Source organism: Hippopotamus amphibius, chromosome 3, assembly GCF_030028045.1.
Source record: "Hippopotamus amphibius kiboko isolate mHipAmp2 chromosome 3, mHipAmp2.hap2, whole genome shotgun sequence".
NCBI classification, from domain to species: domain Eukaryota; kingdom Metazoa; phylum Chordata; class Mammalia; order Artiodactyla; family Hippopotamidae; genus Hippopotamus; species Hippopotamus amphibius.
Genome location: NC_080188.1, coordinates 34,440,470 through 34,463,039, shown reverse-complemented (window position 1 = coordinate 34,463,039; position 22,570 = coordinate 34,440,470). Strand labels below are relative to the sequence as shown.

Below are 22,570 nucleotides of genomic sequence, written 5' to 3'. Positions count from 1 at the left end.
CAAGTGAGCACTATTCACCCCAGCTTAAGTAACTGTGGAAATGGGGAAATATGCTTTGAAGGCATACTTTGTCTGAAACAAGGTATCAGGCTAAAAAAGTTAATTCTGCTGGGCATGCGTTTTTGTGTGGATGGCCATCCTTGTGTGTTCCTTGCTTTTGGACTTAGAGTTTGCTATGTTTTCTTTCCTTCTTTCCTGTGGTCCCCCTTTAAGCATTCTCCCTTCCTCTCTTCTGCCCTCTTCTTTGTTTATTACTCTGTTTTCTCATATTTCTATTATTTTTCAGTCACTCTTTCCATCTCTGTCACAATTCTCCCTCACAGTAGTCCAATCAGTAATTTTTATTGTGCACTGAGATAACAGGTTCTTTTGGTTCAAGGTCTGAAAGAGCTGTCAAAAATGACAGGTATTCTCTGAACGGATCTTTATATTGTACAGATTTGTACGGTCCCAGTATCATTGCTTTCACTGAAGGTTCCTTTCCTCTAATAGAATAAAATTCTGAAATTGTGTTTGTTTTTTTCAGTGTGTAAAAAAGTTGATATGTACGCAAATAAAAGTGGCAATAATGATTGCTTTAAAGAATGTGGGAAGAATTAATATAGAAGCAGCTATCTAGACATAACTGAACTTTAGAGGCCTTATGAAAGATTTAACATGGATGTTGAAATAGCCTTGCTTGCTGAGGGAATTGACTGATTAGTTTTACAAGAGGGGTCAGGAAATTTTGGCCATTTTCTCATATTGCTACATAAGACCTATTGTGATTCAAAGGAAAGGTATAATTAGATGAGTGGGGAAACCTAGCAACATATACTTGTCAGATGAAAGGAAGTGCCTTGAAGATTTATAATGTGCTTTCTAGATATACACTCAGTTCACAGAGTTAGAAAACTTACCATGTAAACTCAAGGCTTATGGAGAAAATCTTCCCTATAAATGTTGGCAAGATAATATACAAAACTCACAGACTTACCTTGCCATTGGTTTGCATGAAATATTTTTATATTCTTTACTAGAACTGTGCATATCACAGTTATATTCAACTGACATGAGAAAGAGTAGATACACAATTGATATTAAAATGACGAGAGAGAACAGATAACATGATGTACTCTTAATGATAAAAATCTTTATGAAATAACTAAAGATTTTCTTTTTTAATTGTACAAAATTTGTCTATTCATACCAATGTAATCAAGCTAGTATTTGAGATATGTTCATGATTGTTTTGTTTTATTTTCTGAAAGTTTTCTTTGATAATTAAAATCAGTGCAGTTAGCAAGCAATTGATCAACATTGTGATGGTTAATTTTATGTGTCGACTGGGCTAAGAGACACACAGATAGCTGGTGAAACATTATTTCTGGGTGTGTCTGTGAGAGTGTATCTGGAGGAGACTAGTGTTTGAATCAGTAGACTGACAAAGAAGTTTGCCCCCACTAATGCAAGTGGGCATCGTCCAAAAAGAATAAAAAGGTACAACACGGCTCTGTTTGCATTTTTTCACTTGAACTGGGACACTGATCTTCTCCTGCCCTTAGATATTGGTGGTCCTGGTTCTCAGGCTTTTGGACTTGCAATGAGACTCACACCAGCAGCCCCCCCACCCAATACTTGGACCTTTGGAATTGGATTGAATTACACCACCAGCTTTCTGGTTCGCCAGATTGCAGACGGCAGATTGTGGGAATTCTCAAGTCTCCATAATCTGTTCATGATAATCTTAATTCTCAAACCTGTTTAATCCGTGAGTTAATAATTATCATAGTTGTTAATTATAGATTATATTATTTTGAATGGAAGAAAATTATTCTCTGCACTGAGTATTTTTAATTTAAAAATCATGTAAGAATTGGGAGAAAAAAAACTGTATCATATATCACTGCATGGACTAATATCTGGCAAACGTATGATGGTAATATTCCTTTAGTTCTGGACATCACATGCAGGTTCAGACCTTCAGCATAAATTCTCTGGAGCAAGAACACAGAAGAAAAAAAAATAGTTAATAGGATTATTGCATCTAACTGAACATTTTCCTTTCTCCTCATTCCTTTCTCTTGTTACCCATAATGAAACATTGGTGTTCTTTACAGTCCTTAAGTCTACATAGTTTACAATCCTCAGAACTTGTTAAGCCATTTGCCCAAAGGAAGCCTCTGCATTTCCAGCTGGAAACTGTCATGCTAATGATGATAGTAACTAATAATTAAACCAATCCATGGCTTTTCCCTGCCTTCTTTCAACTGTCTTTGTGATGCCTCTTGGTGAACAGAATTTCTTAAAATTAGGAAGTTTTATTTTTAATATATTATTGGGTAGCAGTAAAGTGTGCCTATTTAAAGTGTAAAATTTTAAAAATTACATATATGTACACGGAGAAACCATCAAAAACTAAGATAATCCCCTCACTCGCTGCCGACGGTGTGTCTTGCCGACTGCACGCTGTGCCGTTGCCCCGCAGAAATGCTTCGATTACCTGCAATCCTTTGCCAGATTAGGCCAGTGTCCAGGTCACTGGCGCCTCATCTCACTTGGGCTTATGCCAAAGATGTAAGATTTGGTGCAGATGCCCGAGGCTTGATGCTTCAAGGTGTCGACCTTTTAGCCAATGCTGTAGCTGTTACTATGGGGCCAAAGGGAAGGACAGTGATTACTGAATAGAGTTGGGGAGGTCCCAAAGTGACAAAAGATGGTGTGACTGTTGCAAAGTCAATTGACTTAAAAGATAAATACAAAAATATTGGTGCTAAACTTGTTCAAGATGTTGCCAATAACACAAATGAAGAGGCTGGTCCTGGCACCACCACTGCTACTGTACTGGCTTGCTCTATTGCCAAGGAAGGCTTCAAGAAGATTAGCAAAGGTGCTAATCCAGTGGAAATCAGGAGAGGTGTGATGTTAGCTGTTGATGCTGTAATTGCTGAACTTAAGAAGCAGTCTAAACCTGTGACAACCCCTGAGAAGATCGCCCAGGTTGCTACAATTTCTGCAAATGGAGACAGAAATTGGCAATATCATTTCTGATGTGATGAAAAAGGTTGGAAGAAAGGGTGTTATCACAGTAAAGGATGGAAAAACACTGAATGATGAATTAGAAATTATTGAAGGCATGAAGTTTGATAGAGGGTATATTTTTCCATAGTTTATTAATACATCAAAAGGTCAGAAATGTGAATTCCAAGATGCCTATATTCTATGGAGTGAAAAAATATTTCTAGTGTACAGTCCATTGTTCCTGCTCTTGAAATTGCCAATGCTCACTGTAAGCCCTTGGTCATAATTCCTGAAGATGTGGATGGAGAAGCTCTAAGTACACTCGTTTTGAATAGGCTGAAAGTTGGTCTTCAGGTTGTAGCAGTCAAAGCTCCAGGTTTTGGTAACAATAGAAAGAACCAGCTTAAAGACATGGCTATTGCTTCTGGTGGTGCAGTATTTGGAGAAGAAGGACTAACTCTAAATCTTGAAGATGTTCAGCTTCATGACTTAGGAAAAGTTGGGGAGGTCATTGTGACCAAAGATGATGCCATGCTCTTGAAAGGAAAAGGTGACAAGGCTCAAATTGAAAAGCGTATTCAAGAAATTATAGAGCAGTTAGCTATCACAGCTAGTGAATATGAAAAGGAAAAACAATGAATGTCTGGCAGAGCTCGCAGATGGTGTTGCTGTGCTGAAAGTTGGTGGAACAAGTGATGTTGAAGTTAATGAAAAGAAAGAGTTACAGATGCCCTTCATGCTACACGAGCTGCTGTTGAAGAAGGCATTGTTTTGGGAGGCGTCTGTGCCCTGCTTCGGTGCCTTCCAGCCTTGGATTCAATAACTCCAGCTAATGAAGATCAAAAAATTGATATAGAAATGATTAAAAAAAAAACACACTCAAAATTCCTGCAATGACTATTGCTAAGAATGCAGGTGACGAAGGATCATTGATAGTTGAGAAAATTTTGCAAAGTTCTTCAGAAGTTGGTTATGCTATGCTTGGAGATTTTGTGAATATGGTGGAAAAAGGAATCATTGACCCAACTAAGGTTGTAAGAACTGCATTACTGGATGCTGCTGGAGTAGCTTATCTGTTAACTACAGCAGAAGTTGTAGTCACAGAAATTCCTAAAGAAGAGAAGGATCCTGGAATGGGTGGAATGGGAGGTGGCATGGGAGGTGGCATGTTCTAATTCCTAGAATAGTGCTTTGCCATTGTTAAGGAACTGTGAGAGGAGGTTCGAGGCAGCATTCCTTACCAATAACTTCAAGAGAGGTCAGTTGAAGGAGATAACTGAAGAAAAGGCTGGCTGATGTTTAAGAAAATCACTGTAACCATCAGTTACTGGTTTCAGTTGACAACATAGAATGGTTTACTGCTGTCATTATCCATGTCTACAGATAATTTATTTTGTATTTTTGAATAAAGACATTTGTACATTCCTGATAAATGAATATAAGAGCCATGTACCAATGTACTGCTTTCAACTTAAATCACTGAGGCATTTTTACCACTATTCTGTTAAAATCAGGATTTTAGGGATTGCCATCACCAGTTGAGAAGTTAAGAAGCAGCCTTTCTGCAGAGAATAAGAATAATTTTGTATAGAGTAGAGAAATATCCAATTATGTGACAACCTTTGTGTAATAAAAATTGTTTAAAGTTAAAAAAATTAAGATAATATATTAATCACCCTAAATTTTCTTCATGCCCTTTGTAATTCCCCAAGAAAACACTGATCTAATTTCTCTCATTAGAGATTAGCTTTCATTTTGTAGAAATGTGTGTAAAGAGACTAATAGAATATGTCTCTCTTTTTTTTTGGGGGGCTTGGTTTCTTAACTCAGTATAATTATTTACAGTATTATTCGTGTTGTGGCATGTTTCAGGAACTCATTCCTTTTTGTTTCTGAGTAGTTTTCCATTGTATGGATATACCATTAACCTGTTATTGGATATTCTGGTTGTTTCCAGTTTGGCTAATATAAACAATTCTTTCAGCATTTGATATGATCAGTGTTTTTAACATTTAGCCATCCTAATATGTGGATAGTTGTATGTTATTGTAGCTTTAATTTTAGTTACCTAATAACTAATGAATGATGATTAAGATCTCCAGTATGTATCTTCTTCAATTAAATATCTTTTCGAACCTTTTGCCCTTTTTTTAAGAATTGGTATTTTAAAAAATGGATTTTTGAGCCTTATTTTTTTTTTTAATATACTGTGGTGACTCAATTACATTATTGGCAAATATTTTCTCCTAGTCTATGGCTTGTCTTTCATCACTTTAACCATGTTTTTAGAAAAGGAGACTTTTTTTATACATCTTTATTGAGTATAATTGGTTTACAGTGTTGTGTTAGTTTCTGCTGTACAACAGAGTGAATCAGCTATATATGTATACATATATCCCCATATCTCATCCCTCTTGAGCCTCCCTCCTATCTTCCCTATCCAACACAGGACTGAGCTTATTTCTCTGTGTATGCAGCAGCTTCCTAGTAGCTATCTATTTTACATTTGGCAGTGTACATATGTCAATGCTACTCTTTCACTACAACCCAGCCTCCCCATCCTGCCATGTTCTCTAGTTCCTTCTCTAGGTCTGTGTCTTTATTCTGGCTCTGCCACTATGTTCATCAGTACCATTTTTCTAGATTCCATATATATGTATTAGCATATGGTATTTATTTTTCTCTTTCTGACTTACTTCACTCTCTATGACAGACTCTAGGTCCATCCACCTCACTATAAATAACTCAGTCTCATTCCTTTTTATGTCTGGGTAATATTCATTCCATTGTATCTATGTACCACAACTTATTTATCCATTCATGTGTTGATGGATATTTAGGTTGTTTCCATGTCCCGGCTATCGTAAATAGTGCTGCAGTGAACATTGTGGTGCATGTATCTTTTTGAATTATGGTTTTCTCAGGGTATATGCCCAGGAGTGGGATGGCTGGGTCATATGGCAGTTCTATTTTTAGTTTTTTAAGGAATCTCCATACTGTTTTCCAAAGTGGCTGTATTAATTTACATAGCCACCAACAGTGCAGGAGGGTTGTCTTTTCTTCACAGCCTCTCTAGCATTTATTGTTTCTAGATATTTTGATGATGGCTATTCTGACTGGTGTCAGATGATATCTCATTGTGGTTTTGACTTGCATTTTTCTATTGATTACTGATGTTGAGCATCTTTTCATGTGTTTGTTGGAGAAATGTCTATTTAGGTCTTCTGTCCATTTTTGGATTGGGTTGTTTGTTTTTTTTGTATTGAGCTGCATGAACTGTTTATATATTTTGGAGATTAATCCTTTTTCAGTTATTTCGTTTGCAAATATTTTCTTTCATTCTGAGGGTTATCTTTTCATCTTCTTTATGGTTTCCTTTGCTGTGCAAAAACTTTTAAGTTTCATTAGGTCCCATTTGTTTATTTTTGTTTTTATTTCCATTACTTTAGGAGGTGAGTCAAAAAGGATCTTACTGTCATTTATGTCATAGAGTGTTGTGCCTATGTTTTCCTGTAAGAGTTTTACAGTGTCTGGCCTTACATTTAGGTCTTTAATCCATTTTGAGTTTAATTTTGTGTATGGTGTTAGGGAGTGTTCTGTTTTCATTCTTTTACATGTAGCTGTCCAGTTTTACCAGCACCACTTATTGAAGAGACTGTCTTTTCTCCATTGTATATTCTTGCCTCCTTTGTCAAAGATAAAGTGACCATATGTGCATCGGTTTATCTCTGGGAAAATGCAGATATTTTTTGATTTTGAAGAGGTTAAATTGATCTTTTCATTCTTTAAAGGATTGTGCTTTTGGTACCATATCTAAGAAATCTTTGACAAATCACAAATGTTTTCCACTATGATTTTTTTTGTAGAAGTGTTATACTTTTAGATTTTACGTTTATGTCAGTAATCTACTTTTGCTAATTTTTAATATGGAATAAAGTATGGATCAAAGTTCATGTTTAATATGAATATCTAATTAATCCAAGATATTTGTGGAAAGGAATCAAATGTGAGATTTTGCCAAATTATTTTTTTGTCAGTGAGGTGATCATGTGGTTTTTCTTTATTAATTTGTTTACATGGTGAATTACATTTATGGATATTTGAATGTTAAACCAATCTTGCATTCCTGGGATTGACTGTGTTTGGTCACTGTGAATTAGTCTTTTTATACATCCATGGGTTTGATTTGCTAAAGTTTTGTTTAGGATTTTTACAACTGCTTTGACAAAGAATATTACTCTGTAGGTTTTTTCCTGTAGTAATGTACTTTTTGTGGCTTTTATAGCAAGGGAATGCTGGAATGCTCTCTTTACAAAATAAATTGTAATAAATTCTTTCCTTATCAATTTTATGGAAGAGTTTGTGTAGAAAAAGTATTAATTTTTCCTATAAATGTTAACTAGAATTAGTTAGTGAATCTATTCTAGCCTGGTTTTCTTTGTGGGGAAGATTTTAGCTATAATTTCTATTTTCTATTACATATTGTTCTATTCAGTTTCTTTCTTTCTGATTAAGATGTGCAATTCAAGGATTTTATCCATTTCTGTTATGTTGTTGAATTTATTGTCATTATAATGTTTATAGAATTTATAGTGATGTCAATTCTCTAAATCCTGATATTTGTAGTTTGTGTATTCTCCCTCTTTTTCCTGATCAATATGACTAGAAATTTGTCAATTTATTAGTCTTCTTAATGAATGAGGTTTTTGGTTTTATTGATTTTATCTACTGTTTTTTCCTGTTTGTATTTCATTGATATTCACTCTTATCTTTGTTTCCTTTTTTTTTATTCATTTTGCATTTAATTTGCTATATTCTTTTTATAGTTTCTTAAAGAGGAACATAAGGCCTTTATTATGGATACCTCTGTTATTTCTAATACAGTTCTAATATATTTCAGTATCCTCAATTTCCTCCTGTATACTACTTTTTAACAGCATTTTATGAATTTGAGTACGTTGTGTTCTTATTTCCTTCCAATTCAAAATATTTTCCAAGTTTCCTTTTGCTTCTTCTTGAATAATGGTTTAAGTGTTTTATCTGTTTTCTAAATATTTGGAGATTTTTAAAATATATCTTCCTGAGATTAATAGCTGATTTAATTCCATTGTTGTCAGAGAATATAGTCTATAGGGATTAAATTTTCTAAAGTCTGTTGAGACATTGTATAACCCATAATATGGTCCATCTTAATAAATATTGCATGTGGTTTTGACAAGCATGTGTATTCCATTGTAGGATAGAGTGTTGTATAAATGTCAAATGAGTCAAGTTTGATAGTGTTGAACAAAACTCTTATAACCTTATTTGTTTTCTATCTTGTCTTCCATCAATAATTGATAGGGTGTATTGAAATATCTGCTTATATATTTTGATTTATACATTTCTCCTTGCAGTTATATCAATTTCTGCTTTATATATTTTGAAGCTCTGCTATTAGTTGCACAAACACTTAAGATTTGTTGTACTCTTGATAAATTGACACAGTTAGTGCTATGAAGAATTCTTCTTTAACCTTGAAAATATTCTTTGCTCTCAAATCAACTTTGGCTTACATTAATATAGCCAGTCCTACTTTCTTTTGACCAGTGTTGGTATATTTTCTCTGTTTAATCTATTTGAGTCTTTATATTTAGAGAATATTTCATTTAATTTATTTCATTTTTATTGTGGTAAGAACATTTAACATGAGGTCAATAATCTTAATAATTTTTAAGTGCACAATACAGTATTGTTAGCTATATAGCTATAATGTTGTATAGCAGATCTCTAGTTGTTATTCATCTTGTATAACTGAATAGCAACTCTTATTTCTTTCTCCTTCTTCTCCTGGAAACCTCAATTGTACTCTCTGTTCCTATGAGTTTGACTATTTTATATACCTTGTGTAAGTGGAATCATACAGTATTTGTCCATCTGTAACTGGTTTGTTGCACTTAGCAGAATGTTCTCCAGGCTCATCCAGTGTTGTCCCATATGGCAGGATTTCCTTCTTTTTAAGGACTGAATAATAATATTTCATTATATGCATATACCACATTATCCTTCATTCACTGATGGGAATTTATGTTGCTTCCACATCTTGGCTATTATGAATAATCCTTCAGTGATTATGGGAATGCAGCTCTCTTTTCAGATCATGATTTCAATTCTTTTGAATATATACGCAAAAGTAGAATTGCTGGATCATATGATAATTATATTTGTAATCCTTATAGGATTTTTCAGACTGTTTTCCATAGCAGTCAAACCATTTTATATTCCCACCAATAGTGTACAAGGGCTCTGATTTCTCCACATCCTCTCCAAAAATTTATTATCTTTTGTTCTTTGGATAATGGACATCCTAACAGGTGTAAGGTGTTATCTCTTTGTGGTTTAGATTTGAATCTTCCTGATGAATAGCAATGTTGATCATCTTTGCATATATCTGTTGGCCACTTGTATGTCTCCTTTGGAGAAATGTATATTCAAGCCCTTTGTCCATTTTTAATTGGATCATTTATATTTTTTGCTATTGAGTTGTTTGAGTTCCTTTTATATGTTGGATATTAACCCCTTTTCAGTTATATGGTTTGCAAATATTTCCTGCTATCCAAAATGTTTTTACATAAATAATAAAAATAATCCTAAAATGCATATGGAACCATGAAAGATCCTGAAATTTCAATGCAGTCTTGAAACAGAACAGCAAAGGTAGAGGCATTACACTTCCTGATCTCAAAATATACTACAAGTCCACAGTAATTAAGACAGTATGGTACTGGCATAGAAACAGACATATAGAACAAGGGAATAGAATAAGAATCCAAGAAATAAACTCATACATAAATGTTCAACTGATCTTTGACAAAGGTTTCAAGAATGCACCGTGGGGAAAGAATAGTCTCTTTAGCAAATGACATCTACATGTCAAAAGAAGATTAACATCTGCATGCAAAAAGATGAAATTGGATCCTTATCTTACACAGTACACAGAAATCAACTGAAAATAGATTAAAGATTTAAACATAAGATATGAAACTATAAAAGTTTTATAGGAAAACAGGAGAAAATTTTCATGACATTGGTGTTAGCAATGATTTCTTAAATATTACAACAGAAGCACAAGCAACAATAGCAAAAATGGACAAGTTGTACTAAATCAAATTAAAAAACTCTGTATAAGAAGGAAAACATCTACAAAGTGAAGAAAACCTAAAAAATGGAAGAAAATATTTACAATTGTATATCTGATAAAGGGTTAATATCTAAACTGTCTTTCAGTTGGGCAGAATAGCATTGAGTCTTGGTTTATTGTCCAGTCTAAAAATCTTTCCTTCATAATTGGTGTGCTTAGACCATCTGCATTCTACTTTTTTATTATTTGATTAATTTTAAATGTACTATCTACATTCCTACCTTTCCAGTCTATTTTTGCTTCTTGTTTCTCTTTTTCTCTATTTGTTGAATTAATTTTTTATTTCATTTTATTAATTTTTTACTCCATTTTATTTCTTATTAATTATTAATTAATAAGACATTAATTATACTGTTTTGTTATTTTAGGGGTTTCTTTAGAGGATATATATATGTATATACATATTTTATATCTATATATACAAGAGAGATTTTATATATATAGGAAAATATGAATATAGAAATATATAAAATCTTTATGTCTACAGGCATACTTTGTTCTATTGCTCTTCGCTTTATTTCACTTCACACATGGATTTTTTACAGATTGAAAGCTTGTGGCAACCCTGTATCAAGCAAGTCTATTGGCACTATTTTTCAAATAGCATTTTCTTACTTTGTGCCTCCGTGTTGCATTTTGGTAATTCTCACAATATTTCAAACTTTTATTGTTATTGTATTTGTTATGGTGATCTGTGATCAATGATCTTTGATTTTACTATTGCAAAAAGATTACAACTCACCGAAGGCTCAGATGATGGTTAGCATGTTTTAGAAATAAAGTATTGTTTGATTAAGGTATATACATTGCTTTTTTAGACATAATGCTATTGCACACTTAATAGACTAAAGTATAGTGTAAATACTCAAAGGGGAAACTCTCCAGATTCCTGGAATTTTCTCTCCATGCTCTTCCCTCCTATCTGTAGTCTTTCCTGTGGACAATAGCTTTCTTAGTCTTTCTGTAATCTCAGCTGTCTCTGTAACTCAGGGAATACATTGGAGTCTGTCTGGTTTCAAGCTCTTTGGACCACAGGAACCATCTACGTCTGTAAATTTTAATGTTCACCGAGTTTGTCTTATTTGTTTCTCATCTCTCAGGGATCACAAAACATACCTAAACTCCAGTGACTTTAAAACCATTGTTTCATATTGTCTGTCTTTTTGTTGTTTAAGCAGGAAGGTAAATCTTTGTTACTCCATCTAGAACAGAAGTAGAACTACTATCCATAGGTTTTTGACCTTTGCAATTTTCAAGATCAGAAGGTATTGGAAACAATGGCATTTTTCTCATCTCCTTAACATTCAACTGTTTTCTGTTCTAACTTATTTTGAACCATGAGTTACATTTCTGGAGGACGTTTAACCTCAGTATAATGGATAAAAGTGATTGCTCAGCCCTTAAGTTAAAAGGCTATTTTCCAAATATATCATTATCATTATTAATTACTGTCAATGCTATTGCAGTGGCACCACTATCCATCTCATTAGGCATGTCAGTAAGCTAGGTGTCAGCATTGACATCTCCCTTCTATCATCCTTATACATTTATTACCAAGTTCAGTCAATTTACGTCATAAACTTTTCTAAAATCTTTGACTCCTATCAATATCCACAACCAAAATCTACTATCATCTGTAAACTGATGTATTGCAATCCTTTGATAATTGGCCTCTCCTCATCTACTCTTAGATTCTTTTTAGATGTTTTCTCAGGCTGTGATCAGGGGCAACTTTTTGACACAAATAATTGATCATATTAACACCTCAATTTAAACACATTATTGATTTCTCTTGCTTTTAGGAAAATTATTGAAATCCTTAGTAGGACCTATAAAACCCCTGTTTTTAAAGTTAGTTTAATTTTAACTTTAGCATAAAGACTCAATTCCTTAACAGGATGTGTTTCTCCTTAACACTAATCACAACTGTAAATTTTTACATTAATTTGTATGATTACTGAATTGATATTTTCCTCCCTCACAGGCTTCTAAACAAAGCATTTGTTTATCTTCAAATTCCCAAAACTTAGTACAGTGCTTTACACATTTTAGCAATAATTAAAGATATGTTTATTTAATTATACAACTTAGTTATTACATTAATGCAATTGTAAATATATATAATATTAATTATAATAGTAAAACTATTTTGAATACTTTACAAGGCATTATGCTACATAATTTACATAAAGCATCTCATTTTATACTTAAATTCACCCAGTGAGCTCTTATTTAAACTGCACATAAAGAGGTGAAAGATTCAGAGAGATTAAGAAACTTGCTCAGTGTCTAACAGCCACTAGAAAGCAGAATGGAATTTAAATGAAGATTTGTCCAACTCAAATATACACCATCTCAGACACCATAATATATAGTTTATTTCTCTTGTATAAAACCTGAATAAACTGACAACCAGCTTTTGCAAATAAAAATCTTTGCCACAGACTTCTGGTTCATCTCTGGCCAAAGTTCTTATGCACACATATTCTGCTATCATTCAGTAGGTAATAATCTACCAACTGAAAGATATTTAGAAATCATGTAATGTGACATTTCTGCCAATTTTCCCAATGTACAACAAATTACAATATAATGAAGGAATGATGAGAATGGAATACCTGATTAAAAATTCAAGGCCTGTGTCCAGCTATAAATATATGCAGACCTCCAGAACTTTAAATCTAAGAAGTAAAAAGCGACTTGGAATCATCCGTGGTCAATGTACTATAAGGAAAAGGGAAATCGTAGGATGTGGTTCTTCTAGATGAGTCACTTATTAAATAAATAGCCTTTATATTAACAGAATATTGCCTCTCCTCTTTCATTCACAAAGTTGAGTGTATCAAATGGTGAATAAAATAATCTTTAGGAAAATGTTCTGTTGTTACTCTTGTGTTTTAATTTTTATTGTAATATCCTTAGGGAAAATAAATCACAAACACAGAGTAAGGTCATTTAAGAAAAAAATCTCTCACTACATCTTATTTTACTCGTAAGAATTTCAGTGGTTTACAGATGTTCCTTCCTACTAATTTTTCTGATAAACTCAAAGATTTCTTTAACTTGCTCATAATGTACTATACCGGCCAGGATGATCTGAATCTGGGTGCACTCTTGAGATCCAATTCTGTAACCTAATACTTTAGGAAATTCTAATTCAGAGTATTGTTGGCATCTTGCAGCTTGTTAGTGAACTTCTGTGTTGCTAACACAGCCTGCTAAAACCACTACAGTTCACGGAACTGAGGTTCTAACTGCCTACCTGTTCCTGTTCTCTCTTACAGCAGACTCTGCCATCACTGCCATTAATGCAGATCTTAGAGTATTCTCCAGGTTTGAGGTGCCACTTGACTCTCCCCTCCTTCGGTCTCCTTCCAACACAGGATATGTAACCAAAGAAAATAGTTAAATGGAAAACGTATCAAAAATGTGCAAGATTCCGATTTCCCAGTAGAAAGATATAGTATAATAAAAGCTAAATTAGAAAACATGGATTTTACTTGATATTAAAGTGGGGTCTCCTACTTCTTATTCTAAAAAGAAAATTTGAATTCATTTGTTCAGGTGTGCCTATATATTATAAGATAAAACTAGCTCTGCTTGGCATACTCCAAGGCTGACCAGCTGCATGGAAGACTACATTACTTACCTTGCTTCATAAGAAGAAGAAAGTACTTAGAGTATTCAAATATGGCAAAGTAGGCCATGCCAGATGTGCTTTGCCACATAGAAGTTAAGAAGTTAAAGTTGGTAAAAGGATATACTATGTATTAGCTTCATTGACATTTCATGTATTGGTAGGATTCTTGCCCACTAGTGAAAGGGAACTCAGTCAGGCTTTCATCAATAACACGGCAGTCCCCATAATAGGGAAGTATAAGTAAGAAGATTAAAAGAGGTATTTCTCCCAAATGCTATGTGTGGTCAGATGGTCATCTCTGGGCCAGGACTGCAATGTGTGGGTTGAAAGGAGCACAAATGTTTCTCCCTATACTATTACGGAGTTGATTACTTGAGGGAGTTTCTTCCCTCTGACTACATTTAGTTTGGGATATTCGATTGTAAAACTTCCAGGAAGAGGGGTGCTCACAGTTTATAGCACTAGAGAAGTGATTTTTTGAATTCACATACAAAGAGCCATTACCACTAAAGTGCAGGTAGTTGGGCTATGTTTGGTTCTAGAGTCAGTTGTATGCAATGCCAGAAACAGTCACTCTATTTTATAACTTAAAATCCAATGTTAAATTAAGAACAATTTAGTGCCTAGACTACCCCATCTTGTAAATAACTGTACTAACTAGAGTACATTTATTTTTAAATGACACATAAGTCTATTCTTGTAATGTCTTGGGACTGGTGTGTGGGCACAGTGTGAGGTGACATTATCATTATCAAAGTCTTATATATTTGCCCTCAAGAGGTGTCTCTACCCATCTTACATTTGCATGATGAGATATATTGAAATGCTATTAGCAGCTAACACATTAAACCCTTTGTGTTTTGTCAAACACTCAGTGAATGTGCTAGCATGCATTATCTCATTTAATATTCACAACAAACATAAGATTTCAAATAGTTAATTTTGCTATCAACTTGACTGGGTTTCTGGATGCCTAGACAGTAACATATTTCTGGGAGTGTCTGTGAGGGTGTTTCTGGAAGAGATTAGCATTTGAGTTGGTAGACCGAGGAAAGAAGACCACTCTCATCAATGCAGGTGGGCCTCATCCAATTCACTGAGGACATAAATAGAAGAAAAAGGCAGAGGAAGGATAAATTTGTTCTCTTGCTTGCACTGGGACATTCATATTCTTCTGACTTCAGCCACTGGTGCTATTTTGGACTCAGACTGCGAGTTACTATTGGCTTCTGTGTTTCTCAGGCCTTCACATTTGGACTGGAACTACACCACCAGCCTCCTTGGGCCGCCAGCTTGTAGACAGCCGATCATGGGACTTCTCAGTCTCCATAATTGTGTGAACCAGTTCCTCACAATAAATATCTTTCTGTATAAATCTATATACAGCCTTTTGGTCCTGTTTCCCTGGAGAGCCCTAATATAATGGGGTAACTAAAGCTTAGAGAAAATAAACAATTTGGCCAAAATAATACACCCAGTAAGTTATGGGCCCAGAACTGAAACTGTAGATCCAAGGGCCATTGATACTATTTAGGGGCATCAGGAGCACTGATGCCTTAATTGGGCATGAATTAAACCAGTTCAACCTACTAACACTTTGTAATTCTAAATTCCTTGTCAAATAATTTTTAAAAGTTCCACTTATAGTTACAATATTATAAAATAATCATATATATATCATATATATTACATATATATAGAACACAGAGCTAATTGTAAATGCACATATATTACTTTGGACACTAAGTGGTTAGAGCTGACAAGAAACTTGCTTGATGTTTTTTCCCATTTAAAAACGTTGTGTTTCATTTTCCAAAAATACAAGATTATACATGCTTGCTTTTTCTTACTTTAGACCTGGAACTGATTTCAAGGATGTGACAACTGGATCTCACAGCTTGAAATTTTCTATGTCTGGCATTAGATATAAAGATTTTGAAGAGAGTTTATTGCCCAAGAAACCTGTAATACTTGGGGTATTGCAAAATATATAATTTGAGATATTAGGAGAAGCAGTAACTTCTCTCATTGAAAAAGAAGAGTTGGTGGAATATTAGGATGTTATAGGTGATATTTTTATTTTAAGTATTTTATTTGGCATTGGAGTCATATCATGATCCCTGGTACAACATCAGACTAGTTTTCCTTAAATGAAGTGTAGGGGCACTAAGGGGCAAGCTTGGGTATAAAGTAATAAACACAATTGTCCTTCAAGTGTAGGTTTGACTGCTAGAGAGAACTGTCATAATATGTCAAACAGGAGAGAGCCCTCATCCTGAATTGGAAAGTTATTTATCTGTATGTTTGGCCACTCCAATAACTCACAAAACTAAATGTGGTTATACTATACAACATTGATGAATGTCTAACTTATTATAAAAGCCTAGGAATTAACATAGAGTTAAGAAGTTCAAAAATTTAGTGGTGGGGTAGCTTCAATCATATGCCTCTTGAGTGCCAGGTACTATTCTAAGTACTATCTGAATTAATGCATGCAAAGCTCTGGTAGCACAAAGTCCACATATTTGTGCTAAAAATGTGACTAATCTACACATGTCTTTGTTTGACATGAAAGTGTCTTTGCCAGGGGTGAACAAACTGAAATGGCAACATGCCACGCTTAGGGAGTTGAATAAAGAATGCAAGTTAATATTTAATAGAGAAAAACACGAATGTTAGAGTCAGAGTTTCAGTAAACAAAGACTGGGCATAAAGTTAGTCTTTGTTTTCTCTTGCCTCCATTTAAGTAAATGCTCTGCTCTCAGACCCAGTGACTTATCAAATAATAAAGAGTAAGTCTCCCATAGGACAACTTGTATGGATGGTGTGTCAGACTATTGTTGGAAGCCCAAAGAGTTATGGGAATTTAGACATCTCAATCCCAGCTGGAGGAAATACCAGCTCTAAGGTGAATGCTATTATCCACATGATGAATTACAGATGTTATTTTAAGAAACTAAACAGAAGACACGACTGATAAAGCTTGAGACAGAGAGCCTTGTGAAAGATCCTGTGGAGACCATGCATTAAATTCATTTAGAAGTTATATTTCCACTAAGGGATGATCATTAAACCTGCCTGAGATAAGAATTGGCATTGGCAGGTTACAACTAGATTCTTTAAAATTTTAAATTGCCATTTTCCCCATTAAATCTTTAAATATAGAACTTCTTTCTTGTTAGTATAAAGAATGTTATCCCTGAAGAAGAACACCAGAGCAATGGTTCTTAGCTAAGGGCTGTTTCTCCCCTAAGGGATATCTGGCAATGTCTGGAAACATTTTTGGTTGTCGCAACTGTGGAGTGGGTGCTACTAGCATATATTGGGTAGAGGATAGAGTCAGTGCTAAATACTCTGCAGTTCACAGTACAGCTCCTCCCACAAGAGCATTATTCAGCTCAAAACACCAGTAGTACCAAGGCTGAGAAACCATGCACTAAAGTAAAATTTATAATGTGTGAATGAGTCACTACTGCTATGATCCATTTTATTTTTCACTATTTATTGGCATCCTTTAGGTAGATAACAGTTAACTTGATAAAATAAGCTGCTTTGTAAGCACTGGAAATGTTTTATGTCAATTTATAAAACTCTCCCTTTTTCTCACTTTCTCTCTCCCTCCACACACACACTCACGTCTATCAGCACTAGGATTAATGTTTGAAAATTGATTTTATTTTCTATCAAGCCCATTAGACTATAAGCTCTTAAATGTTCGAGCTTATCCTGTTTATATTGCCAAGTCCTAATAAAAGTCTTTTCTTTCCCTAAGATAAAGTATGTGCAGATTAGACAAATGACGGGTTTGTGTTTTGTGTATGTTGTATTCAGATAGAAACAAACTGATAAGAAACTAGTGAAATAATTAATATAGCATAATGTTTCTGATTATGATTTATACCTCTTTGGTTTAATCTTACTTCCTTTACTCTACCAGCAGCATGACATTGGCCAGGCTGTGTAATGTCTCAATGTCTCAATGTACTAACATATAAAATGGATCTATTATACAAGGTTGTTAGAAGAATTAAATAAGAAATACATTTTAAAAACTCATAGCAATGCCTGGGCATATAAAACATTATTATTTTTTGCCATCTCTATCCATTGTTTTTCCCAAATTCCTCTATAGGGTGGTGAAATTAGGCAGAGTCCAGAACATTCATCTGACCTCAGCATTTCTCCCTGTACCTCTCTAAGGAAAAACAGACATGGTACCTTCTTTGTACGGAGCGTAAGAATAGGGTCTATAGCAGATGGGAGACTGTGCTTTTCTTCCAGATCCCAGGCAAATAATGAGGACCTCGAGATTCCCTGAAGGTTCAGCATGCAGAATCCAGTAAATTCCATCAGAAAGGGGCTATGCTTGCCACTTGGCTGGGTATTATCTTGGGAGGACCTACTAGAGCCTGCTGACTCCAAGTGATTTATTGGTAAACAGCTCTTGTGGGTTGATTGTCTGTAGTCTTATTGGTTGGGGGAGGACTTTTGATACACACTGGGAAGGCTTGGGGCATGAAATTCCTCCATGTGGATTCACAATGGAATAAATCTCTACCAGCTTTTTCTGTACCTGCTCCTTAAAGAAGAATCTCCCATATCTTCTATTTATCATGCATTCACCAGTGAGAAAGGAATCCGGAAAGAATACATTAGGGCTTATTGAACTCAAAATCATGATCAAGAAGAGAAAATAATTATAGCTCAATTAAGGAGACACATTAGCATGGACAATGAAGATGGATGTTTAAGGTAGACATTCAGAACAAAAGTCTCTCCTTGAAGTACATTAAATGAAAAAGATGGGATTTCATTGTGAAACAGTTAACAAAAATAATAGTAATGAGAAAGCCCACAAATATGCACAATGATTTTCTAAAACAGAAATCCCAAGGTTTTCAAATTTTAAAGTAGTAGATTAACTGAAAAACAGGATTTTTACTATTATGAACAGAAATATTATTGAGGAGGATCAAATAATATATAAATATAAATGGAGACATTTTTTCTGTCATATATATGGAAATAGAATTCATGAGGAAAAATAACAGGCATGGAGACCAGGTAAAGGAAATCTCATATGCAAATAAAATAAATTATATAACAGAAAAATATTGCAGAGATGGTTATTGAATACAAGAGAATTCCCTAAATTGAAGAAAATCTTTAAAAAGATTTCTAGATGAATTAATTTTAAAGACTTCTTATTCTAAGACACAACAGAAATATTTCTACATTCTCAGGATAAATGGATATTTTACCGACCTTCAGACCTAAATAAAACCTAATTACAGATATGTTATCTGCTATATTAGAAGCTAAAGACATTGGGAGAACATCTATACACTGAGAGAAAATGACAGAAAGCCAGAGTGCTTTATCCAGCCAATATATCTCTTTCCTGTCAACATCAAAGTACTACATATTTAGACATGTGACAACTTGGAAAATATTCACTCCTGTGTACTCTAACCAAATATCAATTGCATCAGTACAGATATCTAAAGATATAAATGATACATTAGACAGACAATGGCTGGTGAAAAGCCTTATAGTATCTATGCTTACATTCTGATAGCAATATTGTAACTGTAGGTGAGAATAAGTAATTAAGTAATGATTATTGAGACAGAAAATAAAATATGTAAGGAAAAATATATAATAACCCAGAACTAAGGCATTTTATATTTTGGCAATATAATCAGAGATAAAATCAGGCAAGTAAAATAATTCTAAATTAAGATTTCATGTTGGAGAAGAATGAAGTAGCAAAGTGAAAGTATTCAAAATGTTTCATTCTGATGGAAAAGCTGTTGGTGAATAAATCATCTGGGTGAGAGCATAATTTGAAAGACTAAAGAAATACAGCTCTATTTATTATTGATAAAAAAGGGAAGGATCAGGCAAAATTGAAAATCAGAACTGAATTTAAGAACTAGGAAAGGTGGAAGATGAATGAGCAGAAACGTAATCAGATAATAGGTGTAAATGACAGGAACACAATCAAATGTCAGTTGTTACACTACATGTGGATTGGCTGACTCCCTTAACAAAATATGGACATTGTCAGATTGGGTGTCGTGGCTGGGGTGCTGTCTTGCCCTGTGCTAAATTTTAAAGAACTGCAGTGATGCATGGCCTGAGAGGAATGCAGACAGGCCTTTCCAGGGAAGTTCCTAACTTTGTGTGAGACAAGGATCATCAAACTGTTCTCTAAATTATTTGAAACCTAAATATTTAATAGAAACAGGCTATTGTAACTTGATTATCTTGTAATACATCAGCTTGAATTTAGTCTTCAATGCTCTTTTTGAAATGTAAGGAACAACATAATTCCCTTGGAAATCTATGCGGTTAACTAAATTATCAGCATGAATTTTAACCACCTGACGGATGAGAATATTTAACTCTACTCCATCTTTGGCTGCAAAACTTCTCCTTTCGCTGGTTCTCAGCGTGGTGAGAGAGAGACTGTTCATGTTTGGCTTACACTTTTGAGCTATGTTCCCTGTAGAAGAAAAAGAAACTATTTTAGTCCCAATTTATAATTATTAAATCAGCCCATGTGATTAGTACAGTTGCCCCTCATTATTCTCAGGCTGTTTGTTCCAGGACACGCCCCCCTCCCTCAATGGTAACAAAATTCGCAATGCTCAGTCAAGTTCCTTATATAAGACAGAGTAGTACAGGCGGCGCTTCGTCTTTCCCAGTTCAACATCCTGGATTTGATGTGACATGGAGGTGAAGGACCAACTGTATATTAAAAAAAGTCAGTAAGGTACATATCGTTCATATCATAACAAACAAGCCTAAAAATGAAAACTAGCGCTTAAACAAATACATGCCAAGCAAATAAAAATGAAAAAAAATCATACATAGCCATATAAATATCAAATTGGAGCTAAAGTCAGAAGCATTCTATAGGAGAAAGAGGAACAAGTACTTACAAAATTTAAAATCCACGAACATACCAGTTATATACCAATGACAAAAAGCCAAATAAAAACTTATTTGAGATGCAGGGCAACTTCATAAAAGCACAAGTTTAGTGGCTGATTTGATATACCCTTTTCAGAATGTAAGAAGCCAAATATACAGAAAGCCAAATACACAGCAATAATGTAAGAGATTTAAATAATGCATCATCGAAAGCTTAAATGTTTGTGTTTACAAATGTTTCATATATGTAATTGTCATCTCTATAGATAATGCAGATTTTTCTTTTATCTGTACTTTCCTTACAAAAACCTATCATATACTTTATTACAGAGATGTTCTTATTTAGTTTCTAAAGGGTAGATATTTTGTTATAGTTTGATGAAACTTAAAAATCAAGAACAGAAACATGATCAAAGGAGATTTCTACTGTTTTTTGTTGTTTTTGTTTTTCTTTTTGACAGGAAAGTAGGATTTATTGGTGGGCATGAGTAAGGAGGGGACAGCACCAAGTCTCTCATGAGTGCAGGGCCCGCCAGTTGTCCAGAGGGCCATGATCAGAGATGTATTTGACCCTACAGCCATCCGAGAGATGAACAGTTTTTCTGCCATCATGTTTTCAAATTCATCCTCATTAAACTTAGTAAATCCCCACTTCTTGGAGATGTGGATCTTCTGTGGCCCAGGAACTTGAACTTGGCCCTGCAAAGGGGCCTCAGTCACATGCTCCTTGTTCTGCATCTTGGTATGTATGGACATTATGACTTGGCCAGTGTGGACCCTGGCCACTGTGCCCTGGGGCTTTCCAAAGGCATGGCGCATATCTGGAACCTAGACTGGGGACAGCATGCCAGTCATGAATGGCCGCTGAAAAGGGCTGTCCCCAAGATCCCTTAGGGCGACCGATACAGGTAACAGGCTGCATACACTACCGAGGAGGCTGCTGTTTACGGCCATTGCACACTGGGCCCCCATGGGGAGAGATTTATACTTTTAAAAATTATGAAACATTCTCCACAATAACCATGGGATACTAGATAGTATCAAATATTCTTTAGTAACTGCAAAAGAAAATAATTGCAAATAAACCAGAAAATAATGAAAAACAGAGGAATTCAGTAAACCCATGGGAATCAAGCAAGAATGTATTTAGAGAAATAATTATTACTGCAAATATTTTTATAAAATCAGATTAAATAAATGAAATATTTAATAAATTGACACAAAAATAAACCACATAATTGGGAAATTAAATTCTTTCTGATAAAATATGAAAAAAGGGAAAATAATAGAACTGAAAATCAAATCAAACCAACAATTTTAGACAAGTTAAAAAAAATCGAGCGGGTAAATACTAATGAAGAAATCAGAAAGGCAATTAAAACTCCACCTTTAAAAAAAGCTATGGAATACTAATGTTTTAACAGCTGATTTCTATTTGCCAATTTAAGAAAAAGTAATTTATTTTTTAGATTATAAAAACAATTGGAACTTAGTATAAACTTAATATTCTAACAAAGATAATCCAAATTTATAGTCACTTGTAAATACAAATAGGACATGCAATATTATATATGAATCCAGCAATTATAAAAACAACATAATATCATCAGCCAGCTTTTAATATAGAAAACTCATTGCAAGGGGAAAAAAGAAGGAAAAAAAATAATATAATAATAGATTCTAGAAAGCCAAGTGATAAAAAAAAATCAGTCATTCATAGTTAAATTCTAAGTAAAATAGAAATAGAAACTAGTTAAACAGGATAGAGTTAATTTTCAAAGCACAGTAGAAAACATTAGACAACATGATGA

The 22,570-nt window shown here is 34.2% G+C and overlaps 1 non-coding gene and 1 pseudogene across 1 annotated transcript; one reads left to right on the top strand and one right to left on the bottom strand.

Moving 5' to 3' along the window:
- Positions 1-2,469: 2,469 nt before the first annotated feature.
- Positions 2,470-4,175, top strand: LOC130849589 (60 kDa heat shock protein, mitochondrial-like; annotated as a pseudogene).
- Positions 4,176-21,631: 17,456 nt separating this feature from the next.
- LOC130850613 (small nucleolar RNA SNORA70) lies at positions 21,632-21,764 on the bottom strand. Its single transcript, XR_009052975.1, has one exon. It is a non-coding gene; the product is annotated as a small nucleolar RNA SNORA70 (small nucleolar RNA).
- Between the last annotated feature and the right edge of the window lie 806 nt (positions 21,765-22,570).